This window comes from Trichechus manatus, unplaced genomic scaffold (assembly GCF_000243295.1).
Source record: "Trichechus manatus latirostris isolate Lorelei unplaced genomic scaffold, TriManLat1.0 scaffold00030, whole genome shotgun sequence".
NCBI lineage: Eukaryota > Metazoa > Chordata > Mammalia > Sirenia > Trichechidae > Trichechus > Trichechus manatus.
This window is the reverse complement of record NW_004443966.1, coordinates 12370740-12385788: the sequence shown is the minus strand read 5'-3', so window position 1 is coordinate 12385788 and position 15049 is coordinate 12370740.

The window sequence follows — 15049 nt, the reverse complement described above, 5'->3', positions numbered from 1 at the left end:
TGCACTATGTCATTTGATCTCTTGACTGCTGCTTCCATAATGGATCCAAGTTAAATGAAATCCTTGACAATGTCAATCTTTTCTCCATTTATCATGATGTTGCTTATTGGTCCAGTTATGAGGATTTTTGTTTTCTTTATGTTGAGGTGTAATCCATACCAAAGGCTGTAGAATTTGATCTTCATAAGTAAGTGCTTCAAGTCGTCTTCACTTTTAGTAAGCAAGGTTGAGTCATCTGCCTATCACAAGTTGTAATGAGTCTTCCTCCAATCCTGATGCCTCCTTCTTCTTCATATAGTCTAGCTTCTTGGATTATTTACTAAGCATACAGATTGAATAAGTATGGTGAAAGGATATAACCCTGACGCACAACTTTCCTGACTTTAAACCACGAAAGCACCCCCTTGTTCTGTTGGAACAACTGTCTCTTGGTCTGTGTCCAGGTGCCACATTTGCATTCTTTGTAATGTTGCCCATGATTTGTTATGATCCACACAGTCAAATGCCTTTGCATAGTTAATAAAACACAGGTAAACATCTTTCTGATATTCTCTGCTTTCAGCCAAGATCCATCTGACATTAGTAATGATATCCCTGGTTCCACGTCCTCTTCTGAATCTGGCTTGAATTTCTGGCAGTTCCCTGTCAATGTATTGCTGCAACCATTTTTGAATTATCTCCAGCAAAATTTTACTTGGGTGTGATATAAATGATATTGTTCAATAATTTCCACATTCTGTCGGATCACCTTTTTTGGAATGGGTACAAATATGGATCTCTTCCAGTCTGTTGGCCAGAAAGCTCTCTTCCAAATTTCTTGACATAGATGAGCACCTCCAGCATTGCATCTGTTTGTTGAACATCTCAGCTGGTATTCCATCAGTTCCTGGAGGCTTGTTTTTTGCCAATGCCTTCCGTGCAGCTTGGACTTCTTCCCATCAGTACTTGATGGCATGCTACTTCCTGAAATAGTTGAATGTCAACCAATTCTTTTTGATTCAGTGCCTCTGTGTATTCCTTCCATCTTCTGATGCCTCCTGCATCGTTCAATATTTTCCCCTTAGAATTCTTCAACTCGAGGCTTGAATTTTTTCTTCAGTTCTTTCAGCTTGAGAAATGCCAAGTGTGTTCTTCTCTTTCGGTTTTCTATCTCCAGGTCTTTTCACATTTCATTGTAATACTTGACTTTGTCTTCTCAAGCTGCCCTTTGAAATCGTCTGTTCAGCTCTTTTACTTCATCATTTCTTCCTTTCCCTTTAGCTGCTGTATGTTCAAGAGTAATTTTCAGAGTCTCTTCTGACATCTATTTTGGTCCTTTCTTTCCTTTTTAAAACTACAAATTATTAATCATATCATCATTCATTCAGACTTAACTCCGTGTAAGCATTCCTTCCTACTATTTCCCCTACACGTTTTCATCCCTTGAGTTCCCACCTCTAACTCCATTTTCACCTCAGTCTTCGTGTGCCACAAAAATATCCTGACAAGATTAATATCTTGACTGGGATAAAGGTTCTTGGATCACAGATCTTTTCTCCAATAGTCTGTTAATGTTATCTTTTAGTTTCCATTGTTGCAGATAATGTTAGTTATTAATGTTAGTTGAGTCTCTTTCCTTTGTAGCTGCCTCTTCTTACCTGCATGAACCTGTATGATGTTCCCTTTATCCTTGTGTGTCAGGTATGACTCTCAGACCACAAACTCAGGTGTATGAGAAAGGGAACTTTCCTTATCTAACTCAATTTCTGTATGGGTGGATTTGTGTCCCCCAAAGAGATACGTTGGAGTCCTAATCCCTGGAACCTCATAATGTGTCCTTATTTGGAGACGTTGTCTTTGTAGATGTGATTAGCGAGCATAAGGTCATACTGGAGTAGGGTGGGCCCTAATCCAATATGATTGGTGCCCTCTTAAGAAAGAGAAGACACACAGAGAAAAACACACAAGGAAGACAGCCATGTGAAGATGGAGGCAAAGACTGAAGTCAAGAAACACTGCGCCCACCAGAAGCTGGAAGAGCCTTTGGAGAGAGCATGGCCGTGCTGACACTCAGAATTTGGACCTCTAGTCTCCAGAACTGTGAGAGAATAAATTTCTGTTGTTTTAAACCACCCAGTTTGTGGTCCTCTGCACGGCAGCCCTAGGAAACAAATACAATTTCATTTCTGTTTGAACCCTTATCCCACTTGGCTGGAGGACACCTAATCTTAGGGCTACATCTCAGTTCTTGGGTGGGAGTGGAGACTATGAAATGCTGAGGCAGACGAGGGCGAGGATCGCTCCTTGGTATGATTTTCTGCCTTGCTGTCCTTCCCCCCTAGGTGTCCGGTCTTCAGCCATTGGTGCCCACTGGCCACTCATGGACACATCCTGGGCTCCACCTCGAGCCGCTCCAGCATCTCCTGCCTCCGTGCCTTGTCTGTGCCACACCCGTAGGCACATCAGGAACATACTCGTGAGTCCACCCTGGGTTGTGGGAAGCCCTCTCTCTCTCACAAAAGCACTCCATAGCTCCTGGGAGATCAGCCAGGCTGCATCAGTCCATCTGCCTGGACACGCCCAGGGGACAACTTCTGCTTCCGCTCCACTCTTGTTCCCACTCCTCTGCCAGTAGGGCCATCCAAGACTCCTCCCACCTCCTTAGATCCACCAGCAGCTCAAGGCCTCTCCGTGCTTGGATCCCCAGATTGATTTCGAGGATCCACTCTCTCTGCTCACTTCCACTATTATTCTTCCCCCTCCGCAGCTCATGCAATCGTTACTTAGTTCTGCAGGAGAGGAACACACAGGGAGTGAGTGGGAAAGACTGACTTGAAATCCAGGTGTTCAGACACCCAGCACGGGCTCCTCCCAAGCCTGCAGTAAGTGTTCACACAACGGAACACAGTGCTGAAGTGACTGAAAACCTCTCAGGACGGGGACTCTGACTGTCATTCTTTCCTTCCGGGCACCCCGCACAGCACCTGCCGCACCGGAAGTGCTTGATAAATGCTGAATGAACAAGGTAGGGGCTACCCAGGCATGAAGTCTGCAAGGCATTTCCACTCTTCACCCGTGGTTGGTACCTCCTGTGGACCAGACACTGTTCACTACTTGGCCTATTAGCCAGGGAGCTGTGCGGTGTGAGGCTGGGGAAGTGGTAAAGGATAAAAGATGAATGAGTGTACCCCTGGCATGTTGTTTGACTCCCTCATATCACACTGAGGTGCTAGAGGCTGTGCTCAGGGCTTTCCACGCATTCTCTCACTGATCCTCAGTTACTTTTTGAGAAAGAAAGAGAGATACTTCTTCACTTCCATTTTGTAGTTGTAACTGAGATTTCAAGAGATTGAATAGCTTGTCCAAGGTTATACAGGGAGTAACTGGAGAGGCTGAGATTAAAACTAGCTCCAGAGTTGAGCCCACGACCTCCATACCACACAGCCTCTCCTCCACCAGCTCAGTGTGATGACCCTCACCTGACAGAAGCTGAGGAGGGGAGGGACTTGTTTAAGTTAGTGGGAAAGTGGTACCCAAACCGAAGACTAGAGCCTGGGCTGCTTGACCTCAGTGGTCCCTGTCCACAAAAGGCTTCCAGGCTGATGGAAGAGACAATGCCTATGTTCCTACCCTGGGGTGGTAGCCATCGGGCAGGCATAGTGCTTGTTCTGACCAGCAGGGGTCACTGTGGACAACAGCAGGAAAGGCCTGCTCTATCACTCCATGCTGGGCAGTGAGCACATCCCAGAGCATGGAGATAAACAAGAGTCCTGCTCTTCGCCTCCTGAGGCCACCAGGTGTGTCACGCTGAGAGGACGCACTCAGTAAGAGAGTGCCACCTACATCTCACACTACTTCATCTCCCTTGCCAGTGCCCATACCCCATAGTGTGGATATTTTCATTAACTTGCCAGCTCTGTGGGCACCTTCACTTCGGAGAACAGGCTTCAAGCACTTGCTGAGAGCAGCTGGGCAAGTGGCTTCACCCTCTGGTGACATTGATTGCAACAGAGCTGGACACCTGACCTGGACTGGGCCATTCAGCTTCTCACCTGGATTTAGAGAGGCCCAAAACCTCCTTCCCTCCAACTATGGGTGCTCCTTGACAGTCCTCCAACTAGAGGCCCTGGGAGGTAGAGGCCTGTAGTGCCCATGAAAATGCCACTCAGATCTCTGACTGTGGGGAGCATCATTGACCCCCACAGCTTCAGCTCTGGAATCCGTCACCAAGTTGGGTGCCCGTGGAGGCCACAGTTCCCACAGGCTCCTTCTAGTCAGCAACGGAGCATGGAAGGACTATGAAGGAGACCCATTCCCCTGAGATCCAGGACTCCTCTGAAAGGCCTGTTTGGCTTGAGGACTCCCCACTGGCCTTGTGAATGTCTTATGCTGCTAAACAAATTCCACAAGTGGATGGCTTTAACAAACAGACATTTACTCTCTCACAGTTTAGGAGGGCTAGAAGTCCAAATTCGGGGTGCCAGCTCTAGGGTAAGGCTTTCTCTGTCTGTTGGCTCTGGAGGAAAATCCTTGTCATTAATCTTCCCCTGGTCTAGGAGCTTCTCAGTGCAGGGACTTTGAGTCCAAGGGATGCACTTCACTTCCAGCTCTTCTTTCTTGGTGGTAGTCAGGTGCCTCTCCTTTCTGCTGGATCCTCTCTTTTATATCTCAAAAGAAATTGACTCAAGATACAACGTAATCCTTTAGATTGAGTCCTGCCTCATTAACATAACTACCTCTAACCCTGCCTCATTGACATCATAGAGGTTAGGATTTACAACACACAGGATAATCACATGAGATCACAAAATGGTGGGCCACCACACAATACTGGGAATCATGGCCTAGCCAAGTTGATACACGTTTTAGGGGGACACAATTCAATCCATAACACCAAACTTTCTTGGAACTGTACTATAGGCTAAGACACTTCCACCTGACCTTCCTTCCCTCTCTCCTCCACGTGGGTCAGACCTGCGCTGAGGTCTGATGGCTTTCCAGCCTCCCGAGCTCCCTCTCCATTTCTCCTCACAGGCATGTCTCCTAATAAATCTCTTGCACATCTAGTCCTGTCTTGGCGTATGCTTCTTGGAGGACTTGAATGAATAGCAGGTCCTCACCATATGGGCCGGTTCTGGCCATGGTATGTCCCTGTGGCTCCTGAAGCTGTGAAGCATCCATGGACTGTTCCCACGTGTGCTGTAGCACCACAAATCCAACCTTCTGGGACAGTGCATCAGTGGGTGCAGGCCTTTCCCATCGGGTTCCCCCCAACACTCAGATTCAGGGAATTCACCCCTCTTGGGAGCCAGGCATCACCTCCCCTTTCAGCCCCCAGAGCCATTCCCCTCTCAGCCAACCCCAGTCAGAGGTGGACGTGTGAGCCTGAGGCAGGCTGGAAGTCCAGCACCTCCAGCAGAAAGGGATAGTTATTATTCATTTATGTCTGTATATTACTATTCGGGAACTCATCAAGTACTTACTACATGCAAAGCACAGTGACAACAGAGCATTCCAGAAACTGCATAGGATTTGGAGACAGCTGAAAGGTAGGGACTGAGTGTGAGTATTTCACTGAGAGCTGTGTGACTTTGAGTGAATTACTTAGCCTCTCTGAGCCCCTCTTTCCCCATTTATAAGTGGGTTTCGGGAGGATTTCATGTTACAGAGCACAACAAGCTGACACTAGCAGACTTCTACCAATTACTGTTTGGGCTGTAGTTATTACTTCTGTCCTTGAAGGAAAGGGCCAGGCAGTGACCCCCCTCCCTTCTGGGCACCCCGAGACCAGCCTCCCACACACAGCTCAGCAGCTGGGGCCTGACTCCTGGGCAGGGTCTGCTAGGGGTCTGGCATGAGGCTCGCGTCTTTCCCCTTTACTGCCTGATCCTCTCCCATGACAGCAGCCCCTGCTGACTAAAGTTAAGGGCACAGAGGGCAGAGGAGAGGGTGGGGATAAGAAGTGGGAGGCAGAGCCCTGCAGAGGGCAGCCTGGATGCCAGGGGGGAAGACTCAGAGTTTGAAAGGACCCGGATATGAAGCAGACATAGAGCCAGCCTTCAGGGAGGGGACACACAACTGGCCACCTTTCACCCAAGTACCTGGGTAAACTCTAAACTCTCTACATTCTAGCAGACAGATAGAGACAAAGGGCCGGTAGGTTCAGAGTAAGCAGAGGTCAGACCCAAGTGGAAAAATCCAGGAGGTCTTCCTGGAGGAGGTGGCATTTTAGCCATGGCTTGAAGGATGCTGTAGTGACTAAAGGAGAGGACAGGGCACTCTGGTAAAAAGAACCAGCAGGAGCAGAGGCTTGGAGATGGGAAGGGATGGAATAGTTCACCTGGAGTGGGACAGGAAAGAAGGAGAATGAGAAACGAGGCCTTAGGGGTTACCAAGAGGAGTCCCCGGGTGGCGCAAACGTTTAAGCGTTCAACTGATAGCTTAAAGGTTGGCTGTTCGAACCCACCCAGAGGCACTTCAGAAGACAGGCCTGGTGATCATCTTCCGAAAGGTCGCAGCATGGAAAACCCTGTGGAGCAGTTCTACTCTGCACACGGTCACCATGAGTTGGAATAGACTTGACCACTAACTAACAACAACAGAGGTTACCTAGCAGGGGTCAGCTTCTGGAGAGTCTTAAATGCCATGGCCAGGAGCTTGGTGTTTACAGGCAGGCCCCAGAAAGGAGATTTGGCCAGCTTTTGCCTTTGTTTTAAGTGTCCTCCCACTCCCGCCCACCACCTCTATCTCTTTATTTTTATCAGTGGCTGAGAGGGAAGCTCTGTATTCTGTGTGTCATGAGCCTGTCACACACCCCTGTGTAACCACTCCCAATACACCTACCGACACACACACACACACACACACACACACACACACACACACACACACAACTTTCTCAGACAGCCAAGCAGGGAACCCATTCCCAGGCTGCATGGCCACGGTTGGCCACCAGAGGGCGCATCCTACATCCCAGCAGAGGGAGAGCCTGCGATTGGGCTGAAGAACCGGTTTGTTCTAAGTCCACCCGCCTCATTTTACATGTGGGGAAACTGAGGCTCAGAGAGAAGGAGTGACCTGGTCAAGATGAGGGAGAGAGTGAGCGGCCACCTCAACAGTTAAACGTGGACAGAACTGCAATTTGAACGTCAACAGAATTAAGACTGAGAAAGAGGTACTCCTACCCCGGCACGCACGTAAGCATTTACATCACTACTACTCCAAAAAGGACTTTTCTCACCATCTGTCACAACGCCTGTATTGCCACCATTATGGGGTCACACTTTTAGATTAAAATACACCACCTCCTACCAATGTCTTTTGAAATGTTATAAGGGCTAGAGATTGCATCCTTGGGCCTGGGGGTGGAAGCAGTCTGCCCTAGATACTGGGAATCCTAGTGACAGCCCTGGGGATCCATTGCAACATGGGAGCAGGAGAAATCAGTCTAGTTTTCTTGTGACTTGGCCCTTGCTCTTCCCTCTTTCTGGAATGCCCCTTCCCTAATTCTTCCTGGTGAAGAAGTACCATTTAACCTCCTATGCTAACTTCCTCCAGAAAGTTTCTGGATGTCTCTCTGCCCTGTTCTCCACAACTCTGGACCTTGCCCTGCCAGCCCTCCACCCACACTGATTTGAGTGAGTCCCTGTGCTTCCCCAGCCTCTGGGAGCTCCGAAAGGGCAGGGACCCCTGTGCCCAACTCAGAGCCTGGCACACAGCAGTGCTGAATGTCTCCTCACTGTTCTTTGATGGAAACGAGCAAAATGATCTCTTCCCCTCTTTGGGGTCCTCCTCTCTGCCCCACCTCTCTGTGCCCCACAAGGAGAATGGCCTAGATGCCTCTGGGATCCCCTTCCCCGTCTACATTCTGAAACTTAGGTTTAACTCCTAATGGCCCTTTGGAAATGCCAGGTCCTATGAAAGGAGCCCTGGTGGCTCAGTGGTTAAGTACCCGGCTGCTAACTAAAAGGTCAGCAGTTCGAACTCATCAGCCGTTCAATGGGAGAAAGATGTGGCAGTCGGCTTCTGTAAAGATCACAGCCTTGGAAGCCCTATGGGGCAGTTCTACTCTGTCCTCTAGAGTCACTATGAGTTGGAATCGACTTGACGGCAGTGAGTTTGGTTTTGGTTTATTAGTGAGCTACTAACTGAGAGGTTGATGATTCGAATCCACCCAGAGGCACCTCAGAAGAAAGACCTTGTGATCTACTTCCAAAAGGTCACAGCCGTTGAAAACCCTACGGGGCACAGTTCTACTCTGAAGCATATGGGGTCGCCATGAGTCGGAATTGACTCCACAGAAACTGGTTTTTTTTTTTAGTAGGAGAAAAATCCCAAGGTCTGGAGTACGGAGCTTCTTTAGTTGTGGGACTGCAATCTCCCACTCCGTGGACCGCCCTCTGTAAACAGCAGGAGGCAAGAACGCCTCAGGATGTTGAACAGAGAGTTTTACACAGAAGTGTTTGGACCAGTGCAGCAATGAGGCTGCTACTGCAGAGAATGAGCACATTCAGATGCTAAAGGGTGAAGGGCTCCTTTCCAAGAAGCGTTAATTTGCATTTTCTTTGGCACTTAGACATGGAGTGACACGTGGCCTTTGAGAGTCTACAGATCAGCTTTAATGGTAGACCTCGAATCCTAACAGGCAGCAGGGAAGATTTTGGAGACTCAGGAGTCCTCAGACTTCCCTTGTCAGTGCCTGTGCCTCAGCCCTGCCTGGCCTTTAAGGCCCCAAACCTTCATGCTCCCCTCGCCCCCAGCTCTTTCTGGGCCTTCCCAGCTCCTCCCTCTTGGCAGAAGCTCTGGGTGCCTCGTCATGCTCCTTCTTTAAATATACACAGGGCAGGGCTCAGCCAAATGATGTGCCGTGGATGGAAACTTGCAACGGGCCCTGACGTTTCTGGTCTTTGCAAGGCTGCTGGGTTGAGAGGGTGGGAGGTGAAGGCAGGGCCCTTGGGAGACCTGCCAGCCACCAGCCTGAGGGTCTGCACTGGGCAGGGCAGGGTGCTGCGTCAAGGTGATGAACTGAAGACCAGTCTCAGCTTCAAAAGGTTGCCTTGCAGGACAGCTGGGCCTTGACTGGGCAGCTCCCAGCATGTAGGCTTTGCAAGCCCCAAATTCTCCCTCCTCTTCCTCCTTTTCCACTCTCTTCTCTTCCTCCTCCTATCAAGCACACAGATGTTTTTTTGCAGGAGGGCGGGACAACCCGGGGGCATGTGGGGAGCAATGGGCAGGAGTCAGGAGGCGCAGACCTGTTCCCCACTCATGCTGTCAGACAAGTTGCTTCCCTTTCCTGAGCCTCAATTACCCTACTAGTAAGACAGGGACAAGAACTGCTGCCCCACCAACCCATCAGAACTCACCTGCCGTCACAAGCTCCTGGGCCTTTGCACATGCTTTTCCCCTGCCTGGCCTACCCTTTGCTCAGCTGCCAGTGACGGACACTCGCTGTCCTAACTTTCAGCCAGGAGGTCTCCCCAGCACACCTGGCTCACTCTCTCAGGGTTGTGCTGAATCTGGGAGTAGGGAACACCTCTCTGATGCCCCACATGACTCCCCGGAACAGCGAGGTTTATTACAGTATTATTTGCAATAGAATAAAATCAGAATTTAAACACCAACAATCAGGAAACAATAGTAATAAGAACAACAATGTCTGACACTTACTGAGTGCTTACCATACGCTCATGCTTTCTGCACATGATCACAATTAACCCTCACAACAAACTTCTGAGGAGGTACTGTTCTTACTCCCATTTTACAGATGAGAAAACTAAGGCACAGAGAGGTTAAGTGTTGGGATATGAGATATTCATTTCATGGCATATTGTGTAATCATTTAAAATTATGATGAGGCAGAAGTTTAATGACGTGGGGGGATTTGTATGCTATCGGGATGTTAAAACCACACCCACTGCCATCAAGTCGATTCGGACTCATAGCGACTGTACAGCACAGAGTGGAACTGCCTCAGGGTTTCTAAGGCTGTAAATCTTTACGGAAGCAGACTGTCACATCTTTCTCCCGCTGAACGCAGGTGGGTTCAAACTGCCGACCTTTCGGTTAACAGCTGAGCGCTCTAATCACTGTGCCACCAGGGCTTCTTTCTACTAATAGGACCTGGCATTTCCAAAGGACCATTATGAGTTAAATCTAATGTTGGGGGTGGGGGGGGGAGCTGAATATATAAAGAAAAAAGAAGTTGCATGAAAGTATGTCACAATGGCCTGTTACTCTGGGTACCAGGCTCGCAGTCATTTCTGTTTTCTGCTCTGCGCGTTTCTGCGTTTTCCACATTTCCTGCAATAAGCAGGCATTCTTTCCAGTCTGGAAAAGAAGAGGGGGTCCTGGATTATCTGGGAACAGTTTAGAGTAGGAATTGAAACCCAAGCTAGGTTTGAAAGAGAGTACAAGGGGTGAAGGAACCTTGCTCTTCCAAGCTCCCCTCTGACTTGTCTTCCTGAGCTGAGAGGCTGTCTTCTTCCTCACATTCATTCACTCACTCACTCACTCACTCATCCATTCATTCTTCACTCGCTCGCTCGTGAATTGCCACCACCAGACTCTGAGCACGTGGGGGATACAGAGATATGCGGCCCTCATGGAGCTCAGACTGGGAGATGCCGAGGACCTCGGGGCAAGACTCAGAAAGGGGCTGCAGGGGAGGGGTTGGGAACAGAAAGGACAACACAAGAGAGGAGGTGTCAGGGCTAGTCATCCGGTGGCTCAAGATGTATAAATAAATGAACGAATGAACAAACAAGTGAATAAAGAAATGAATGAGACATAAACTGGGGAAAATACCTGCAAACTATATCAGAGACAAGGGATTAATGTCCCTGATATATAAAGAAGGCGCCCTTATGATGAAATGGCTCAGCTGCTAACCAAAAGATTGGCAGTTTGAACCCACCCAGCGGCTTCGCGGGGAGAAAGACCTGGTGATCTGCTTGCGTAAAGATTACAGCCAAGAAAACCCCGTGGGGCAATTCTACGCCGTCACGCGGGGTCGCTATAAGTCGGAATCGACTCCATGGCACCTAAGGACGACAACAATATGTAAAGAGCTTCTAAAAGTAGGAGAGACCAACAGCCTCACAGAAAAACGGGCTAAAAATATTAACGGACAGGTCACAGGAAAAGAAATGCAAACGTGACAGTTAACCATAAGAAAAGGTGATCAATGTCACTCACAAGAAACGCAAACTCAAACTACACAGAGATACCGTTTCCCACCGATCAGACTGGCAGAACTCCAAATGTTTGACAACGCATTCCGCTGGGGAGGCTGTGGGGAAACCGGCACTCAGAAATGCAAAATGGTGCAACCCCTTTGCAGGGGAATTTGGCACTATTGGTACTAGCCAGCAAAATTGCTTTGACTCAGGAATCCCACTGCTGGGAATCTACCCCAAAGACTGTTATTACCTTCTACCTGTTGCCATCGAGTCGATTCCAGCTCATAGCGACCCTATAGGACAGAGTAGAACTGCCCCATAGAGTTTCCAAGGAGTGCCTGGTGGATTTGAATGGCTGACCTTTTGGTTAGCTGCCATAGCACTTAACCACTATGCCACTAGGATTTCCAAAGACGTTGTTAGTTGCTGTCAAATCGGCTCTGACTCCTGGCAACCTCGCGTATAATGGAATGAAACGTTGCCTGCTCCTGGGCCATCTTCACGATCATTGGTTGGCATGTTTGAGTCCGTTGTGGCTATAGTGACAAACCATCTCGTTGAGGGTGTAACTCTTTTTCAGTGACCCTCTCCTTTACCAAACATGATATCCTTTTCCAACAATTCCTCTACCTCCAAACCTCCCGGCTTTATATAGCCATGGCACCTCCACTAGCAGAAATAACGGAAGATGTAAGCACGATGCTTTTTATTGCAATTCTGTTTGTACTAGTCTGGAAGCAGGACGAATGTCCATCAGTAAGGACTGGTGAATAAGCCAGGGTTCATGCACTCGGTGGAGGACGCTGCAGCTGTAACTTTTTATAGGTATACAACTTTTTGACAGTAATTACATTAATCAGCTGTGCGACCCTACCCTTAATCAATGTGTCAATTAACATTTAATTGAGCACCTACAAGGTGCCAGGTTTTTTTGTTGGGGGGGATTTTATTTGAGGTATAATTTACCTACTATGAAATTCACCCCTTTTCAGCATACAGTTATATGAGGTTTGACAAATGCATACAGTTGGATAGATATGACCATAATCGAGATATAGAATATTTCCATAACACAGAGAATTTCTCCCTGCTCCTTTATAGTCAAACCTTCTTCCCACTTCCAGAAACCATACCAATTGCCGTCAAGTCGATTCTGACTCGTGGTGAACCCATGCGTTTCAGAGGAGAACTGCGAGCCATAGGATTTTCAAGGCTGTGACCTTTCGGAAGCAGTTCTCCAGGCCTTTCTTCTGAGGTGCCTCTGGGTGGGTTCAAACTGAATCACCAACCCTTCAGTTAGTAGTCAGGCACTTAACCATTTGTACCACCCAAGGACTCTTCTTCCCACCTCCAGCCCCTGACAACTTCTGATCTGTATTTTGTCCCTATAGTTTTGCCTTTTCCAGAATGTCACGTCTTAGTCATCTAGCGCTGCTCTAACAGAAATACCACAGGTGAATGGCTTTAACAAAGAGAAATGTATTCTCTCACAGTCTAGTAGGCTACAAGTCCAAATTCAGGGCGCCAGCTCCCGGGGAAGGCTTTCTCTTCTCTGTCGGCTCTGGTCGAAGGTCCTTGCCATCAGTCTTCTCTTGGTTTGGGAGCATCTCAGCACAGGAACCTCAAGGTCCAAAGGATGCACTCCACTCCCAGCGCTGCTTTCTTGGTGGTATGAGGTTCCTGTGCGTCTCTGCTCGCTTCTCTCTTTTATATCTCAAAAGAGTTTGGCTTATGACACTATCCAATCTTGTAGACCTCATCAGTATAACTGCCGCTAATCCATTTTATTACATCATAGTAATAAAGTTTACAACACATAAGGAAATCACATCAGATTATAAAATAGTACACAATCATACAATACTGGGAATCGTGACCTAGCCAAGCTGATACACACATTGTTTGGGGGACGCAATTCAATCCATGACAGCATGGGTGGAATCATACAGTACATAATCATTTGAGTCTGGCATCTTTCACTCAGCATAAACGCCTTTGAGACTCATCTAAGTTGTTGCATGTGTTCGCAGCTTGGTCCTTGTTCTTGCTGAGTTACATTTCATTGTCTGGATGTCTCTCAATTTACGTATCTATTCATCAGTCAGTGTGCGTTTTGAGTTGTTTACAGTTTTGGGGGATTATGAATAATGTCTCTGTAAACACTCACATGTAAGTTTTCGTGTGAACGTAAGTTTTCATTTCTCTGGGGTAGATACAGGGACGGATCACCCAATAAGCAAGTTACACACGGGCTTACTTGTGCTTACTTACTCATCTGTAGTGCATGATTTCACCTGTTGTTTACCACATCCATTTGGTGAAAACCCATGTGAGATTGTGCACCACAGATCAGTAAGTAAACACAAGTAAGCCTGTGTGTACCTTGCTTACTGGTTAATCTGCCCCTGGGTAGATACCAAAGAGTGCGATTGCTGGGTTGTATGACAAGCGCATGTTTAACTTCATAGGAATCCGCCAAACTATCATCCAGAATGGCTGTACCTTTTCCAAGTAAGAATAACCTTTAAAAACTTGACCACTGAGTGTCTTGACAAACACCAGGAGGAATCCTAATCGGAAGCATCGCTTTTGGTGAGGATGTAAGTTTTCATTTCCCTGGGGCAGACACCTAGGAGTGGGATTGCTGGGTCGTATGGTAAGTGTGTGTTTAACTTTATAAGAAAGTGTCGATCTGTGTCCCAAAGTGGCTGTACCATTTTGCATTCCCACCAGTAATGTGAGAGTTTCTGTTCCATACCCATGCCAAGTGCCAGATTTTTTTTTAAAGTTTTTATTATGAAAATTTCAAGCATCTACAAAAGTAGAAAGAATAGGACAATGACCCTCCCTGTACCCACCACCCAGCTTCAGCAATTACTGATGCCCGGTTTATTTTAGTTAATCATCTGCACCCCACCGTCTCCACAATGGCTGAATTATTTTTTAAGCCAATCGCAGATGCCATATCATTTCATTCTTAAGTATTCAATATTACCTCGAAAACATAAGGATTTTTTTAAAAACCCATGATACGCTGGGTGGGTTCAAACCCAAAGTTTGGTGGTTTGAACCCACCCAGTGGCTCTGAGAAAAAAAAAGTCTATCAAACTGCTTCTGTAAAGATTACAGGCAAGAAAACTCTATGGAGCAGTTGTACTCGGACACGCGTGGGGCCCCATCGGTCGGGGCCGACTCGACAGCAGCTGACATCAACAACGAACACCTAAAGCAAAATGAGGCCGATCAACCTACGCACTGAGTTAGTAACACAAAGCAAAGAGAAAAACTCTGCCAACATGACTTTCAAACAAATAACTTGCAGACAGGTCAGCCATTCACAATGTGAGGACCTCATTTGCATCCTGATTCAAGCAAACAGGTTGTAAATGAAAAAACTTATGACATTTCTGAGACAATCAGGGAAATGTGAGCAGTGGCTGGGATATGTGATGATGTTGTGATTCTGGACAGTTTTTCAGTATGATAACGTAGGGCCCCCAGGTGGCTCAAAGGTTGTGATTGGTTGCTAACCACGCAGGGTCATCATGAGTCAGAATCTACTTGACGGCAACTGGTATGGTTTTTTGGTGGTGGGAAGAAGGGTTGACTATAAAGGAGCAGAAAAGAATTCTCTGTGTTATGGAAATATTCTATATCTTGATTATGATGATATTTTTCCAACTGTATGCATTTGTCAAACCTCATATAACTGTATGCTGAAAAGGGGTGAATTTTACAATAGGTAAATTATACCGCAAAGAAAATCCCCCCCAACAAAAAAAGCTGGCACATTGTAGGTGCTCAATTAAACATTAATTGACACTTTGCTTAAGGGTGGGATTGCACAGCTGATTAACGTAATTGCTGTTAAAAAGTTATATACCTATAAATAG